Source organism: Ambystoma mexicanum, chromosome 5q (assembly GCF_040938575.1).
Source record: "Ambystoma mexicanum isolate Mex_15411 chromosome 5q, UKY_AmexF1_1, whole genome shotgun sequence".
NCBI lineage: Eukaryota > Metazoa > Chordata > Amphibia > Caudata > Ambystomatidae > Ambystoma > Ambystoma mexicanum.
In genome coordinates, this window is record NC_090933.1 from 1,114,027,891 (window position 1) to 1,114,043,926 (window position 16,036).

The following is a 16,036-nucleotide window of genomic DNA, read 5'->3' on the forward strand; positions in this document are numbered from 1 at the left end:
TACTCTTCCAGTTCACCCTAACCTCTTCCCCCACAACACTCTCCCCCATTCTCCTGTTCCCCGACAGCACTTTGAAATGACAGCAGGCTCAAGTGCTATTCAGGAAACCTCCATATACCTCAGAACAGCCTCTCCCATCATAAAGAGTGTAGGCACTTTAAAAGGATCTGTGTGATCACTGCACCACCCGTAATGTCGACTACGAAAATGTCCGCCTAGCCTCTCCGCCCAACTCAATTCCCTTCTCGGCGGCACACACAAAAGTGTGCCGCCGACTCCTCTCTATCCCTGCAGTGTCAGTTCCCACCCACATACGTGGGTCAGAGTTGGCACCCCAAGTTCCTTTTATTGTTTTGTACTTTTTTTCCCCTTACACTTTCTTGTCCCCTGCTCTCCATATAATGCATGCGGGAGACACCCCACAACCTCTAATCCCTATTACCCTGAACAAGGGAAGTAGGGGACACCCCGACAAACCCTGCTCCCCTTAGTCGGTGTAATGGGGCTCAGGACCTTTGTACTGCGCAATGGTGCAGTATTGGTAATGTTGCCATAAGCGTGGAGACATTTTGGGACGATACCCTTTAAAGCCTGCCCTGGACAATGTTTTCGATCAATTGACCTGCCTCAAATCTTTCATGACCTATTTACACCCCTGCTACAGCTCTTCTACAGCAAGTGGCGCTATCACTTGCCACTTTCCCACGGTGAGAAGCCACCGTGGCAGCAGTTACAGATTACCAAGAAAAGACCACCTTGCACCACTGCTGGCTCACCGCCAGGAGAAGGTGGTGTGAATTACTGGAAGGCCTCCAGAGTCGGCAGTATTGTCCTTCCCTAATCCTTCTTGACGCCATGCCAGAGGTGGGCTTCAAAGCACGGTAGCGAGGCCGCACACTCGCAGTTGAGTTAACGACTGCAGGAAGTGGTTTGTCAGTTTAGAGGGGGCCCCCCCACTTCTGAGAAATTAACATGAATTTCACTAAAGATAGATTGCACAAACAATGAGGGAGGGGGGCGCTTGGGAGCTTGCAGCTACACTCACACCGCCAAGGAGATCCAGTAGAACAAGAAGGCGAAGAAATAAATGCTTCTGCGTGCAGCTGCTTTCCAATCAACGCGAGCCCAGTGCTAGCGCTCAGGTTTCCCCATCTGTAAGAACTTGCTCGCAGGATTTTTTTTTTCTTTTTTTTTTGCATCTGCTCCCGTCAATCAAAACTCAAGTGCAGTATTCTGTGTCATTTCAGATGTGTGCATTTTATGAACCAGTGCATTTAATGAAAGTGTCATGAGACATTTACTGAAAAGCATGAAAGAATGTTTGCAAAATGGAATATGTAGAAAGCCTGCACGTTGTTTTGAGAAGAGACACGAACACGGCGGGCTACACAGGTGAACGCACACTATGCTTTACTTGTAGGTCACAGAGTAGGCTGGACACTATTGTATTTGATTGCAAAAATGCATTAAGAACAAAAGCACTGTGCCTAAGGTCACATGGTGGATTAAGCAATCCCAATGATGGGATATTTACAGAAATACACATTTACAACTCCGGCCGCCTCGAGTAGCCATCCGCCCCTGATAAGTGAGTCTCTGGCCATTTTGGCCTGTGCACATAGCCTCCTCACTCCATTCCCCAAGCCATTTCCTGCTTTCCCTTCCCCACCTCCCGCCTTCCAGCCCGGCTCTGTCCCCTGATTGGGCCTGGTGCCTGCTTAGCTTCCAGAACAGAGGACTCGGCACGCATTTACACCTGCAGCCACCTCAAGTAGCCATCCAGCCCTGGTAAGTGAGTCTCTCGCCATTTTGGCCAGTGCATTTGTTTTAAATAATCTTTTTGCACCTAGCCTCCTCGCTTCCTCCAACAAGCCATTTCCTTCTTTCCCTTCCCAACCTCCGGCCTCCCAGCCCGGCTCAGTCCCCTGATTGGCCCTGGTGCCCGCTTGCTCCATTCGTGCTGAAAGTCACTTCCAGGGCCGAGGACCCGGCACGCATTTACACCTGCGGCGGCCTCGAGTAGCCATCCGCCCCTGGTAAGTGAGCCTCTGGCCATTTTGGCCAGTGCATTTGTTGTAAATATTCTTTTTGCACAAAGCCTCCTCGCTCCCTCCACCAAGCCGTTTCCTGGTTTCCCTTCCCCACCTCTCGCCCCCCAGCCTGACCCTGTCCTCTGATTGGCCCTGGTTCCCGCTTGCTCAGTTCGTGCTGAAAGTTGCTTCCGGGGTGGAGGACCTGGCATGCATTTACACCTGCGTTCACCCTGACTAGCTATCCACCCCATGTAAGTGAGTCTCTGGCCATTTTGGCCTGTGTATTTTTTTAAATAATCTTTCTGCACATAGCCTCCTCACTCCCTCCACCAAGCCCTTTCCTGGTTTCCCATCCCCACCTCCCAGCCCACCCAGTCCCTTGATTGGGCCTGGTGCCCGCTTGCTCCGTTCATGCTGAAAGTTGCTTCCAGGGGCGAGGACTCGGTACGCATTTACAACTGCGGCCGTCTCGAGTAGCCATCAAACCCTGGTGAATCTCTAGCCATTTTGGCTTGTGCATTTGTTTTAAATAATCTTTTTACACATAGCCTCCTCACTCCCTCCACCAAGCCGTTTCGTGGTTTCCCTTCCCCACCTTCCGCCTCCCAGCCTGCCCCTGTTCCCTGATTGGGCCTAGTGCCTGCTTACTCCGTTGGTGCTGAAAGTTGCTTCCAGGGCCAAGTACCCAGCATGGACTTGCACCTGCTGCCACCTTGAAGAGCCATCCGCCCCTGGTAAGTGAGTCTCTGGCCATTTTGGCCTGTGCATTTGTTTTAAATAATCTTTTTGGACATAGCCTCCTCGCTTTCTCCACCAAGTCATTTCCTGGTTTCCCTTGCCCACCTCCCACCTCCCAGCCTGCCCCATACCCTGATTGGGCCTGGTGCCTCCTTGCTCCATTCGTGCCGAAAGTTGCTTCCAGGGTCGTAGACACGGCACACATTTACACCGGTGGTTGCTTCGAGTAGCCATCCGCCCCTAGTAAGTGAGTCTCTGGCCATTTTGGTCAGTGCATTTGTTTTAAATAATGTTTTTGAACATAGCCTCTTTGCTCGCTCCACTAAACCATTTCCTGGTTTCCCTTCCCCACCTCTCGCCTGCCAGTACTCCCTGTCCCATGATTGGGCCTGGTTGGCCTTTAATCCGCATACCCAAGGCAGCCCCCTGCGACTAAGGGCCCAGAGGCAAAAGGCAGCTCATAATGAAGCAGCCACAGACCGGGTCTGCAAGTGTCAGCAGGGGAAGCAAGAAAATAGCAGCAACTGACAAGGTAGGCAAGGTGCAAACAGTGGGAACAGCCAACCCTGTTTGTCATTAAACTACACCATCCATAATAGCCTATAACCTTTATATTTATTTTATTCCACTGCTAAAACACCACTTCTCTATTACACATAGCACATCGCTCTAGTTCATCCATAGTTGCACACCAGACATCTTTCAGAAAAACCAAATGTGGATGTGTTTTCATTAACTGCTATGCTTTGAAACCTTAGCCTTTCTCCCACTATCCAGGAAACTCAAATCTAGGTGTGTTTTCATTGACTGCTATACTTTGAAAAGTAGGCCTTTCTCCCACTATCCAGGAGAATCAAATCTAGGTGTGGTTTCGACTGCTATACTTTGAAACTTAGGCCTTCTCCCGCTATGCAGGAAACTCAAACCTATGTGTGTTTTTCATTGACTGCTATACTTTGAAGCTTAGGCCTTCTGCCACTATCCGGGACATTCATATTCAGGTGTGTCTCCCTAACTGCTGTATTTGGACATCAAGGCCCACTAGCCTCAGAGAAGACAACCGTAAGGGGATCTAAGTCTCTACCAAACCTGAAGCTCAGGTCAGGTCCTTTCTCTCCTCTCCCAACCAGCCAACCTCCGAGTGAGTTGCTCTCACTGCTGTGCCTAGAAACTCTGACCCCTCTCCACTTCTGTTCACCTTACACGGGAAAGTGGAACACAAGGATACTGTCTCGCCACGTGGGTAACACCTCAGACACCCCTCTATCGAGATGTCCCTACAATAACCCTATTATCCTTCCATGCCTGGGACTTCCCCATTACTCCATCCCCAAGACAATCTAGCTGTAGAGTAAGAACTTCCCGGTCACTCTTCCTTCGGCAGCCTTCCCTCCACTGTTTGATTACCACCCCACATATCAAGCCACAAGACCGCCCAGATCACAATGTTATACCTAATATCACAAACGCAAGGAAGCCAAGAACCGTCACAATCCCAACCTTGTAAGGTACTACACATGGGCTACTGCCCCTGCAACCTACACTCGAACAAACTTCTAAACCAACATACTTATAAGGGACTGCAATATGCCATGATACAGGACAGGAAGACGCAAAAGAAAAACAGGAGAAGGAATAAACCAAATGGAATCACACCACATCTCTCACCCATTAGACATAGTCATGACTGTGGAACACCCCCCCACAAACACGGTGGGCAACAGATCAAACATTGTCAGAAGAGAAACGTCTCTATACCTAACACTGTACCTGGTGACTGACCAACCACTAGTACAACACCAAGATGGAATAAGAACACAATCGATGCCCTCATTCCATATATCATGCAGGGACACCTCCATCAACTACAACAAAAGGTAAACAGGAAAGAAAAAAGAGGAGGAGGGCTTGCAATAGCATACAACCAACACCTGAAAATAAAAACAGATGAACCACTAAACATCAAAAACTGTGAATCCCTAGTCCTTCACTGGACAGTGAACCCCAAAACAAACCTCAAATTCATACTGGTTTGTAGACCACTGACATAAAATGTAACATGTAGCCATCACCAACGTAGCCATCCGCATGAACACTTAATAATCCTCAGGTACTTCCACATTTGGTTTGAAGGAAACACGCAAACCAGAAATCGCTAATCGAGCAACTCAAGACAATGAAACTACGGCAGATGGTTCAGGGAGCAACACACACAGCAGAACACACGCTTGACACAATCTTCACCAACAAAAACCTTATCACCAATGCACCACCAACACAGACACTCTGTAGCGGCCACCTCTTCATTCCATTGGTGATCATGCTACTAACCAAAGCAGCCAAGCAAAAAATGTACGACTATCATGAAAAGAAACTGGAAGACCATCAACGGTAGCAACTTAATAGAACAACTTGAACTCATAAAACCATCAACCACTAACCTGGACGAGCAGACCTCAATGGAAAAACAGACATATTTCATAAATGGATCACCAAAAGAATCAACAGCATGTCCCAGGGAAAACCTTTCACCTCTTCACGAAAGAGAGTGATGACAAAATGGTTTACTCCCCTCCTCAGTGCCTTGAAAAGGAACAACAAGAAGCTCAAACTAGAAATCACAATATCAATGACAAATCCAATCTTCCAAAAAGGAAATTCAAAAGGCCAAAGATAAATAATACAACAACCAAATCACCAAAGTCACCAACACCCCTTAAGAACTGTTCAACATCATAAACAAAATGAGGAACCCGCTGGGATGCAAAAACACTCCGGTACCGTCACAGAAACTATGCAACGACCTTGTAGAATACTTCAAAAATAAAATCAGCGACATCCATCGAATCATACAAAGCAGACCAGTCAACCAAAACACACAATCCACACCGCCAACCGTGGAACCACAGAACAAGACATTCGTCAAGTTGTTAAGACATAGCAATAAAGCAGGCTCCGTCATGGATCCCTGCCCTTCAGACATCTGCACATCAATCCTCTCTCAAGGCACACCATTGGAATGCTACAGAAACCTCTTTAACCCTATCACTCGCAACAGGGAAAGTACCGTGAACCTTCAAATCAGCGTACATCAAACCACTCCTCAAGGACATGGCAGGTGACATGGAGGCTCTTTATTTATTTATTTATTTATATTTATATAGCGCGCAAGCAGCCCAGGGGTATTGAGGCGCTGTTACTTGCAATAACTTAGTTACAGGATACAGGCATGATAGCGGTTGTTGACACATTATGAATACTACAAAACTTCATACTGTTGTTACAGATATTGCATTTGGTCATATATTACAACTTATATGATAAGTATTCGTGCTGGTGTGTCGGGGCTTATGTGAAGAGGGTCGTTTTCAGAGTTTTGCGGAAGGTGGTGAGGACTTTCTCCCTAACTACAGGCCTATTTCAAATATTCCCTACCCAGCAACACTGCTAGAAACCTATATCTACGGACTAACACAGGAGCATGTTGAAAAATACCAGCTGCTTGACCAGCCACAAGTCGGCTTTAGACGTACGAGAGGGACAGAGATGGCACTCCTGTCTATTTAGGATGACCTAAGGATAAACGCAAACTCTGACACAAACTCAGCTCTGATACTACTGGACCTCTGTGCAGCAACAAGACAAGAGGGGGGGCATGAATGAAGAAAACAAAACTGGTCCTACTAGGCCGTGAGTCATTTGGATCATGCAAGTGAAGTAACAAGAAGTGCGGGGGAGAGGGGGCGTGCCGGTCACAGCGAAAGGGCCCATGAGTTATGCGAGTGCCATGGGGAGGCCAGGTAGACAAGTGCAAGGGTAATGCAGAGAGTGCACGGGAAAGAAGATCCACGTGCTAAGTGCAAGGGACAAGGCTGGAAGGGCTCAAAGGGATGCAGAGGTAGACTGGTCAAGGAGGGCCTGGTGCCCTGTAAGAATCTGAAGGAACCAGGCAGCGAATCGAGGAGGCAGAGGAGGGCATAAGCAGGGGAGGGGGAGAGGGAAGGAGGAAGAGTAAAGGAGGGACTTGTGAAGCTTCCGGAACTTAAAGAGATCCGGCTGAAGTCTGAGAGGGGCTGGGAGGCCATTCCAGAGGGAGGCACCTCCAGAGGAGAGAGATCTACCCTCCACTCTCTGCTTGGAAAAGCGGCTTATATGCAGAGAGTTGGAGCTAGAAGATTAAAGGGCTCTAGCAGGAAGGTATCTAGGGAGAGACAGTTGGGAGTAATGGGGTCTCAGATCCCAGAAAGCCTTGAGGATGATGCAGAGGATCTTGAACTTGATCCCTGCAGCAACCGAGAACCAGTGGAGAGATTTTAGGGCTGGAGAGTTGCAGTCCCTGGGCTTCAGGCCAAGGATAAGTCTTGCAGTCCTGTTCTAGATTTGTTGAAGAGGGCAAAGGGAGTAGTTGGGCAGATTGAGGAAGAGGCTGTGGCAGTAGTCCAGCCTGGAAAGGAGCAGAGCTCTTGAGACATTGAAATTCTGAGGGAAGGCGAGGAAAGGGAGAATGCCTCTGAGGAGGTGCGCCTGAAAGTGGGCCTTCTTGGCAAGGTCTGTGATGTGAGGAGAGAAGGTGATACCAAAGTTTTTTGCCTCCCAGGAGGGTGAGCGGAAGGGGCCTGTGGAGGGGGGCCAGAGTGTAGGAGTGAAGGAGGGAGCTGGGTTCCCAATGAGAAGGATTATAGGAATTATAGGGAGGAGAGGTGGTAAATTGTCTGTTTATGAACTTTGATAGTCAAAACCATTAAATGGGTTCTCTTCCTGCCTTTAGTACTTGACCTAAAGAGTGCGTGAATCTGAGTAAATCACCTCAAAACGTGCCTCCCTTTTTAAATAATTGAAAGTAGAATACACTACATCAGTAAACAAGCCACACATGTAACAACTCCATCTAGTGACCATCTTTAGAAGTTCACCTCCAATCACTATATATATATATATATTGTAAAAACCGTCTACATAGCTTGGACTCCCGCGCTACTAAAACCACTCAAAAAATATCACATGAATGGTTTGTTATAAAAAATAAATCCAATTGTCCAATTGATTTGTTTGAATTGTCAATTATGTTTAATGGTCATATACAGCCAACACGTGTTTCAACCCTTTCAAGGTGTTCCTCAGGGCTGTATAACACAATACATTCCAATATACAATGGGCCAATGGCATAGAGAAGAAAAAAGAATATTCAACACAACATCAAACAACTCCCAAATCATAACAATGTGCAAAATTAAAGGAAGACATAAAGACATAATCAAAGTGCAAAATAAATGTACTTCATGAGGGCCCACATAAATATAATACAGACACAAATACCATTCAACGGATTACCGGAAGTCATTTGTTAGATACAGTAGCCATTTAAATGTCCATTTGAATTCAAATCCACACAGTATGGAAAAAGAAAGTTAGAGTTTGATATAAAGGTAAACTAGGGGAACAGGGGTTGGGGGAAGAGAAAAGGGAGGAAAAGAGAGAGAGAACCGCATATTAAACTCAGTAAAAATATTCAGTTGGGTTACTCAAACCAAAACTAGATATTTCATAAGTACCACAGTGCCACTCATGCTGGACTCTGTCCCAATTTTGCAAATCCCTCCAACACAATGTACCTTGATACTATCAATATTTTCTGTGTTACCTGGGGCCGCTTTTCCTCAGCTTTCACAAAACCTTACAGTGTGTATATTGTGTTCCAACCCATATACCCTAAGGCCTGGCCCTAAGGTCTCATTTCAGCCGCAAGATAGTGTCCTTGAAGACATGCGACCATGAAATCCAAATATAGTTGAAATGCCCAGTCACCGAAAGCGCACCGTGTACCTGATAGCCCATAAAATCACACCTGTGTGTCGGTCTCTGTTGTCATGGATCATAATCACCAAATTCCATTCTAGTGTCCAAAACTATTTGCCTTTAACCCGATATTTCAATCACAACTAACTCTGTGCATCCTACCGGGAAAAATAAACTTCCATTAAATAAATATTAAATAAATATTAAAGTAAAACAAACTCTGGTCTTGTAAACAAACTCCACAGCACGTCACACCCATACCTGGACATTGTAGCTGTTTCTCTTGTCCAGAATAGCACAAATTCGCCCTTGCCACAGTCGTGGGGTCATGTACCCTTGATTTAGGACAAGATTACATTTGAGTAGATTCTTAAATTGAATTGTATATCTGTTTGTAAAATACAACCTATTGATAAACACATTGGGAACCAAGGGTATGTGACACCACGGACTGTGGTAATGGTGGATTTGTATAATTCTGGACAAGAACAACAGCCAACATTTCCAGGTATGGCCATGGAGTTTGTTTACAAGACCAGAATTTGTTTTACTTTAATATTTATTTAATGACAGTTTATTTTTCACAAGAAAGTGTACGTAAGTATCGATACATTGAACCGCTGGTAGGAAAATGTGTATACTTAATGTTATTGGGAAGTGTGACAGAATGCCATCTGTGTGCGCAAGTAATCTTGAGATTTAGTGAATTTTGAAACACTCAATGTTGCTGGTAACACTGTTTCCAAAAGTGAGCTATGCTAACGAGGCCTTGCTTTCTAAATGCTCCATCCTGGAAAAGAAAAGTGCATACGTGTTCCCTTGACTGTGCTCTGTCTTTCACACACCAGCAACTGCCATGTACTTTTGCAACATGGAAGACACAGAGTCACACGGGTTCAAATCCCAGTCCCACGCATAGAGACTGGTCACTGGTGTTAAGCACGTACTAAAAGATTAATGAATTAATATAAATATAAAGCTATATCTGGTTTGAAATAGTGTCTCCTGAGATGATAGAGTTATAATTGCTAAATACCCATGTGATATCATTTTACTGTCAAATTGGCTTCAAGTGACGCGAACAACGGCAGATGTTCTGTATATTACTGTCTTAGACTGAGTTTCACCCAAAACAAACTGCTGGGTATAGTCTTAGAGCTGTCCTTTGTTTTCTCCTGGGAAGGCATATCCCAGAAGATCAGAATATACTCCCAGAGGGTATGCTTCAGTTAAACCCATCTATGAAACCGATCTAGTGAAATGAGAAAGTCACACCAAGGAGGTTATTATTGGATCTGTGAGGCACTCAGGAGATGGGGAGGTTTATGGTAATCCAGGAAAGAGGTACAACCCACTTGCTGTGCACCTCACCACTTTCTGCATACAAGTCACTATGGATGATGACATCATAAAGGGAAAACTCGTTAAAAAAGCTGAGATCAGCCCCTTGCAAAAGGCCTGAAATGGACCAATTAACTGTGGCAGGGCAGGGGGTGGGAGCCCCTTCTTCACTGAATAATCTTTGGACTTTAGAAGAAGAAGCATTTGGTTGGAACTTTATTTGGGTGCAGTCTGCCAAAGGTCCTCAGCGACTGAGGGGAAGGTAATGTTTTCCCTCCCTCAAATACTACAGAGAGAAAACTGAAGTCCCCTGCTGTTTACACAATGCCTGCCTGTTGCCTGGACTCTGGCACCTAGGACTCTACCTTGTGGAAGTGGCAACCCACCAGCTCCCTGGTGACTTTCCTGGCTGGGAAGCGCAGAAGAAGGGCTTACCTTATCCTCTGAGACCCTAGACGGAGTCTGACAGCTACCCAGAAGTGAGGAAACAACATTGGCTCTTTTTCCCACCTTGGACCACTTCTCAATCCAACTCAACTGCTTTTGGGGCATTTCGAGCTGCTGAAAGACCGACAAAGCTGCCTTTATCCTACTTTACCTTTAAAACTACTTGAACTCATTTTTCGAGCTGACTCAACCAAGGTAGAAAAATATTTTCCCCAAATTACATTTTTGAGAAAAAATATGCAATACATTGAATCGTTGAACTCTTAAATTCGACTGATGGTCCTTGACTAGAAAATAGAAAACATTTCAAAGATTTTGTAAAGATGCAGTTTGTGGGATTTTTTAACACTTAAGTACTTTTAAATGATCCTCTTGCGTCCTTCTTTCCCTAGTCACACATTGAGATATAGGGACTCCAAGATAACGTCCTCTGATGAATTGGAAGTGCTTACTGTGATTATAGGATGCAATAGTATGGGTGAGATACCTAACCCTGCCCACATACAGCGCAGCTGGCTAGAGGGCCACCAGAAGAGGCCCTCAAGAACATTGGTGTCATTTTAGAAGGTGACAAGGGTGTTTGCACCCCCCCTACTTCGATGGCACACCATTCTGTCCTCCTCATTTGGCATTGGGCCCCTTTCCTTTAGATGTCATGTCCACCCCAACACCCAAACATTTTCCCCAAAGTAAATCCACTGCTTAAGAAGATACATTTTGGCTGTAAAATATCAATTCTGACGCTAAAGTAAGGGAGTGGGGAGTTCTAGTGATATATCGGTGTATTGTATGTTTTCCTTTAACTAACTGGCATCTACTGATTTAACACCTACTGTTATCCACTCCAACCCCATAATACTGGGACAAGAAACAGACTGCATTAGGCATCACAATTTCATTTTATGAAAACAGAAAATCAATTCAAGCGTGATCCCCTAACTGTAAACTTCCCAACACGCTCCTAACCTACAATTTGGTATGTGGGGAAGTTCCATGGTGTAGACAATATAAAAAGAATAAAATATAAATATGCCTTTGTCTAATTTTTTTGTTGGGGTTCGAGGGAATTTGTGATTGATATGTGTCTGTGTCTGTTCATTATATTCAGTATACTTCCCAACACGCTACAAACCAGAAATTCTGCATGTGGTAGGTTCCATGGTGTAGAAAATGTTAAAAGTATGAAATATACATTTTTCAAATTATGTTTTTTTTTAAAGTGTCTTTTTAAGCGGTCTGCAATGCTTGGATAAGTGTGTGTGTGTCTTTTTGAAATGTTCAGCATACGTCCCAACATGCTCCAAACATGAAGTTTGGCATGTGGGTAGGTTCCATGGTGTAGGCAATGTAAAAATGATCAAATATAAACATACCTTGCTCTAATACTTTCTTAGTAGGAATTACTGTGCAAAGCACAGGTTCAACTACTAGTATTTTATAAACAAAGGCAGTTGGTTTACAGAAAGAACAATTTTCCTTTCTATGAAGATCTTTGCTAATTCTAGAACACACACATTCATTCACAGGAATCCAATAATTATATATTTCTGAACATTAATTTCTAGATAACGCAATGCACTACCCTCTTTATGTTTCCACTCATCAGCAAGTGTATTTAAATACTTCACACAGCATATCCATAAATTGTACTTTTTTAAATTAACAACAGATTCTTCAGAGCACTTTTATTTTTGGCAATATCAATTAAAAGCATTGGTACCAGAGAAAAACTGCTTACAAAATCAGCATTAATATGAAGTACATTTGAGATGTGTTCCCCCAATGTGAAGATGTGGTGCTGTTAGTTCATAGTATGTGTATATAAATTAAATACAAGCCACGATTGGTTTCATCAACATCTACAGACTTAGGTTTATGGAAGATCTGATGTCAATTTAGAAAGCACAAAATATTAATCCATCTACATAACCTCTGAACATGGTTTTTTGTGATTGCCTGAAAGCTTAACGTCACAGATTTGGATTATTTAATACAGGGTCCTCCCCCTCTCTGCGATGTTTCATAAGCGAGGCTTGAATGTTGATTTAAGCTTGTAGCATTTGTACATGGACATGGAAGTGGCCTAGCTAAGTTCCCTTTCATCCCAATATGTATTTTAAAATATCCATGGCTTTCACAGGTCACAATTTATCAATCAATTATGGAACAGTGAATATGTTGTATACCAGCCCACAAATCCAGTGTCAGAATATACCTGTGAAAAACATGCTGTGCCCTCTATACAGGAAAATTCTATATTGTATGCCCTCCACCCACAGGAAAAAATGCATTTTGTTCTCATTTAAATGAAATATCACTTGACTTTGAATACAGTGAGAAGGCAAGGTGCATTATATTTGGAATCAATCCCACATTATATAGGTTTTGCTAATTATTTTAAACCACAGAGCCAGTATGGACACTCAGAGCTTTTAGGTCTTCTCCTAGTTCACTATGGCTCTCTGGTTTTCGCTTTATCCACACCTGGGAAATCCAGTTGAAATCTGCTTCAGGTTTCCTCTTTGGAAGGGCCCACCCATGGACTCTCTTATCTCTAGCTGCTATCCCATCATCCAGTAGGACAGAGATTTCCCTTTGTGCAGCCTTCAAAATTCAAGAGCTCCTTCCAACTTCATGTGGGGTTCTATTTAATTACCCTCTCATTTTCCCACCCTCATAATATCTGATTGGTCATTTACATTGACTTGTGTTCGGGAAAACTTCCAGGCAAGCAGGGGGTTTTGCTAGGAGTTTGCGGACACCAAACTCATGGAAGTCCTAACTTCCCCAAAAGGAACGCAAGTCCAGAAAGGTAGCAAGTTCAACTGTGGTTTATTACAGCCAACAAAACATTAGGGATAGTAGCCCAGGCACACTCAGCGAACACTGGCTTGCAGGCCAATTTTAAGACAAATCCATGTCACAATGACGACAGACTTGGGCCCTTCTCCAGCAAACCTATCATTGACTATGATTGGGTGTTGAATGGTAGTTCCCTTATAGCGGCCCCTATAGAGGTTATCCAACTGGTCCACCCATGTCAGGTGACAGGACTGGATCAGCTTCAAAAAGTGTTACTTCTAAATGTTTCAATATGCAGACATAATGATTGGTCGGTGGCCCCCGTTACCCACCCCTAGGGCCATTAATTGTGATCGGTCGAGCCGCTAGCCCCCAGGCCTGGGACTCAAGTCGGTACTCAGCTCAGAGTGTACCTGTTCAAGGTAACGTGCAACTATATGTCTGCGTTATACCCGCATGTCAACCACCATCACTATGAGAGTGCTCCTTTCCCATCGGGTAACTTTGGCTCTGGTTGCAACCTTGGCAGTGGTCTCATTCCACACATGGCAGCTCTCTGGTTTGCACTGTATTCAGTTTAGCCTTAGCTTTCTGAGATCGTTATGGCCTACCGTGACTTCCTGAGCCATACTCTGGTTTCTACTGTATGTGCTTTCTATAGTGTCCATAGGTTAGTGGGTCCCGGCTCTGCTTTGTTCCCCGAGTGTTCCTGTATTCTGAAGGGTTATTTGCATGTGGGCACCTGCAAGCATTTACAAAAGATCTTCTTTGCTTCTTGTGGTTTCTGTGTTGCTGCGATAATCGAATAACAAAATAATAAATACGTAGCAATATGTACATCTGACTGTCCCTAGCTTATATAACTGTATGCCTTTGTTCTTCGTGTATTTGGGTGCGTGATTGTGTCCCTAAGTGTGGATGGCATGTGTGCTTCATGTCTAACGTTGCTTGGGTGTGCTGTCTCTAATGACTGGATGCATGGCTTCTTGGTGCTTTTAGTCGAGACTGTCAATGGAGTTGTCTTTGGTTTCATCCTGTGGGTCTTCATCCACCTTGCATAATGTTTGCACTGCTCTTGGGTTGTAAGGTTGACTAAGAGGGTATCATTAATTGTATTTGTCCATCATAGGTGCCGTGGGGGTTGGTGCGAGCTCGAGCGATCGGCGGCCAGGTTGTCTTTGGTTTTTCTTCAGGTTCAAGTATTTTGCGGGTGGGGGAGCAGGGCCAGATTTTGACCTTCCTCTTCACTTGCTTAACAGGTTGACACTCCCAGAGAATACACCCCATAATTTCATATGTTAATCATATTTGAGCATGTGACAGGGTAGAACTGAACAGTTGGGACTTATAATCAAATGCATTTTTAGATTCACATGAATTGGACATTTGACATATGTTTTTGCAATTAATTGTATTTAATTATTAATATGTACACATGTAAACAGATACTAATAAATATCAATATAGCATCTTTAGTGCCATTGTGTAGGGGAAACTCTCAGAGTTTCAGAAGTACTGTTCCTTTGATTCTAAACCTCTGTCTTGGAAAGATGCAACCAAAATAATGTTTGTAATGCACCAAATAATGTTAATTTTATATGGTTGGCTTTATTGCTATTGAACTCTGCAAATGTAAACAAAAACTCTTGTTAGCATAATGAATCATGGGTGCACCTCTTAGAGGCCCTTTGTGATGCTAATGATTAACATAGGTGGCTGACAGGACCCTTTGTAAAGCCTTCCACTAGCAGATGGTACATTTATATGGAGGCAGAGTTCAGGGATGAAATTCTGAAGTGTAATTATTTTCCTATGAAGTCATGAAGTTGGACTAAAAATATATATATTTATTGATATGTCATTGTTTTCACAGAGTTGCAATCACCAATCTAACAACCCGTGGCATACAGCCTTGCAATTCTCAGAAAATAAATGTACTCCAATAAAAATAAATCAAAGGTGCTCCCCTTACTTTAGGTAGAGGGGACGCACCACAAGACCTCAAATATACAGTATGAAGGGCCTGTTTACCCAATAAAGTTTGACCTGCCTATGTCAATCTCGCTACTTGAATCCCTCTCCCTGCTTTCATATTTCCCCCTTCCTGTGTGTACTGTGTGCACTGTGTAGGGGGTCCTCTCTTTCCCCTTTTTCCCATTGGTCTTCTGGGTTATCAAATCTTTTCTCGAGGCTGGATGAAATGGTATCTCTTAATATTGTCGCTTAGAATCAGTGTTTATCCATCTTGCTATGGCTTCTAGGTTATCCCAATAATCCTTGGCTTAGATAGGAGTATTTAAAATGCCCTTTTGAGGTTGTATTTTCTGTCTCTCAATGTCAGCTAAATGGTTTCTCTTTTGGATCATACGAGGAAGTGCTCACCACTACATGATTGTAGGACATGCCTAAGAATCAGGTGATACAGGGGGATAAAATATAGAGTGTAGGCGATTATGGGGGCCTGGTGGGATCCCCAATCTGCATCTTCTGTCAAAGAATCGAAATTATAGTTTCCAATACCTACAAATTACTGGCGTAATCCTTACAATGACCTCAACAAGTGAAATGCTGTTCTCTTAATGTTACCCTCTGTGGTCAGTCTGAGGAGCAGGTCTACGATTCCAAGTGTGAAATGGGGTTAGTAGCCAAGTTGTATTCCTCTACACGCCTTAGAAAATGCTCTTGTTTTTTGATCAGTTCCATCTCCCAGGTGTGCCTTAGATGAGCGGTATACCACTTTCTCCATATTCTGCACTTTGGAGATCATCGGAAAACTAACTTCTGGCTTAAAAAGTTCTTCTGGGTCATTTATGCTTTGGTTTAGGTGTGGCACTGCCCAGGCTGTTTTATACATGCAAGAATACATACGCTGTTCAGA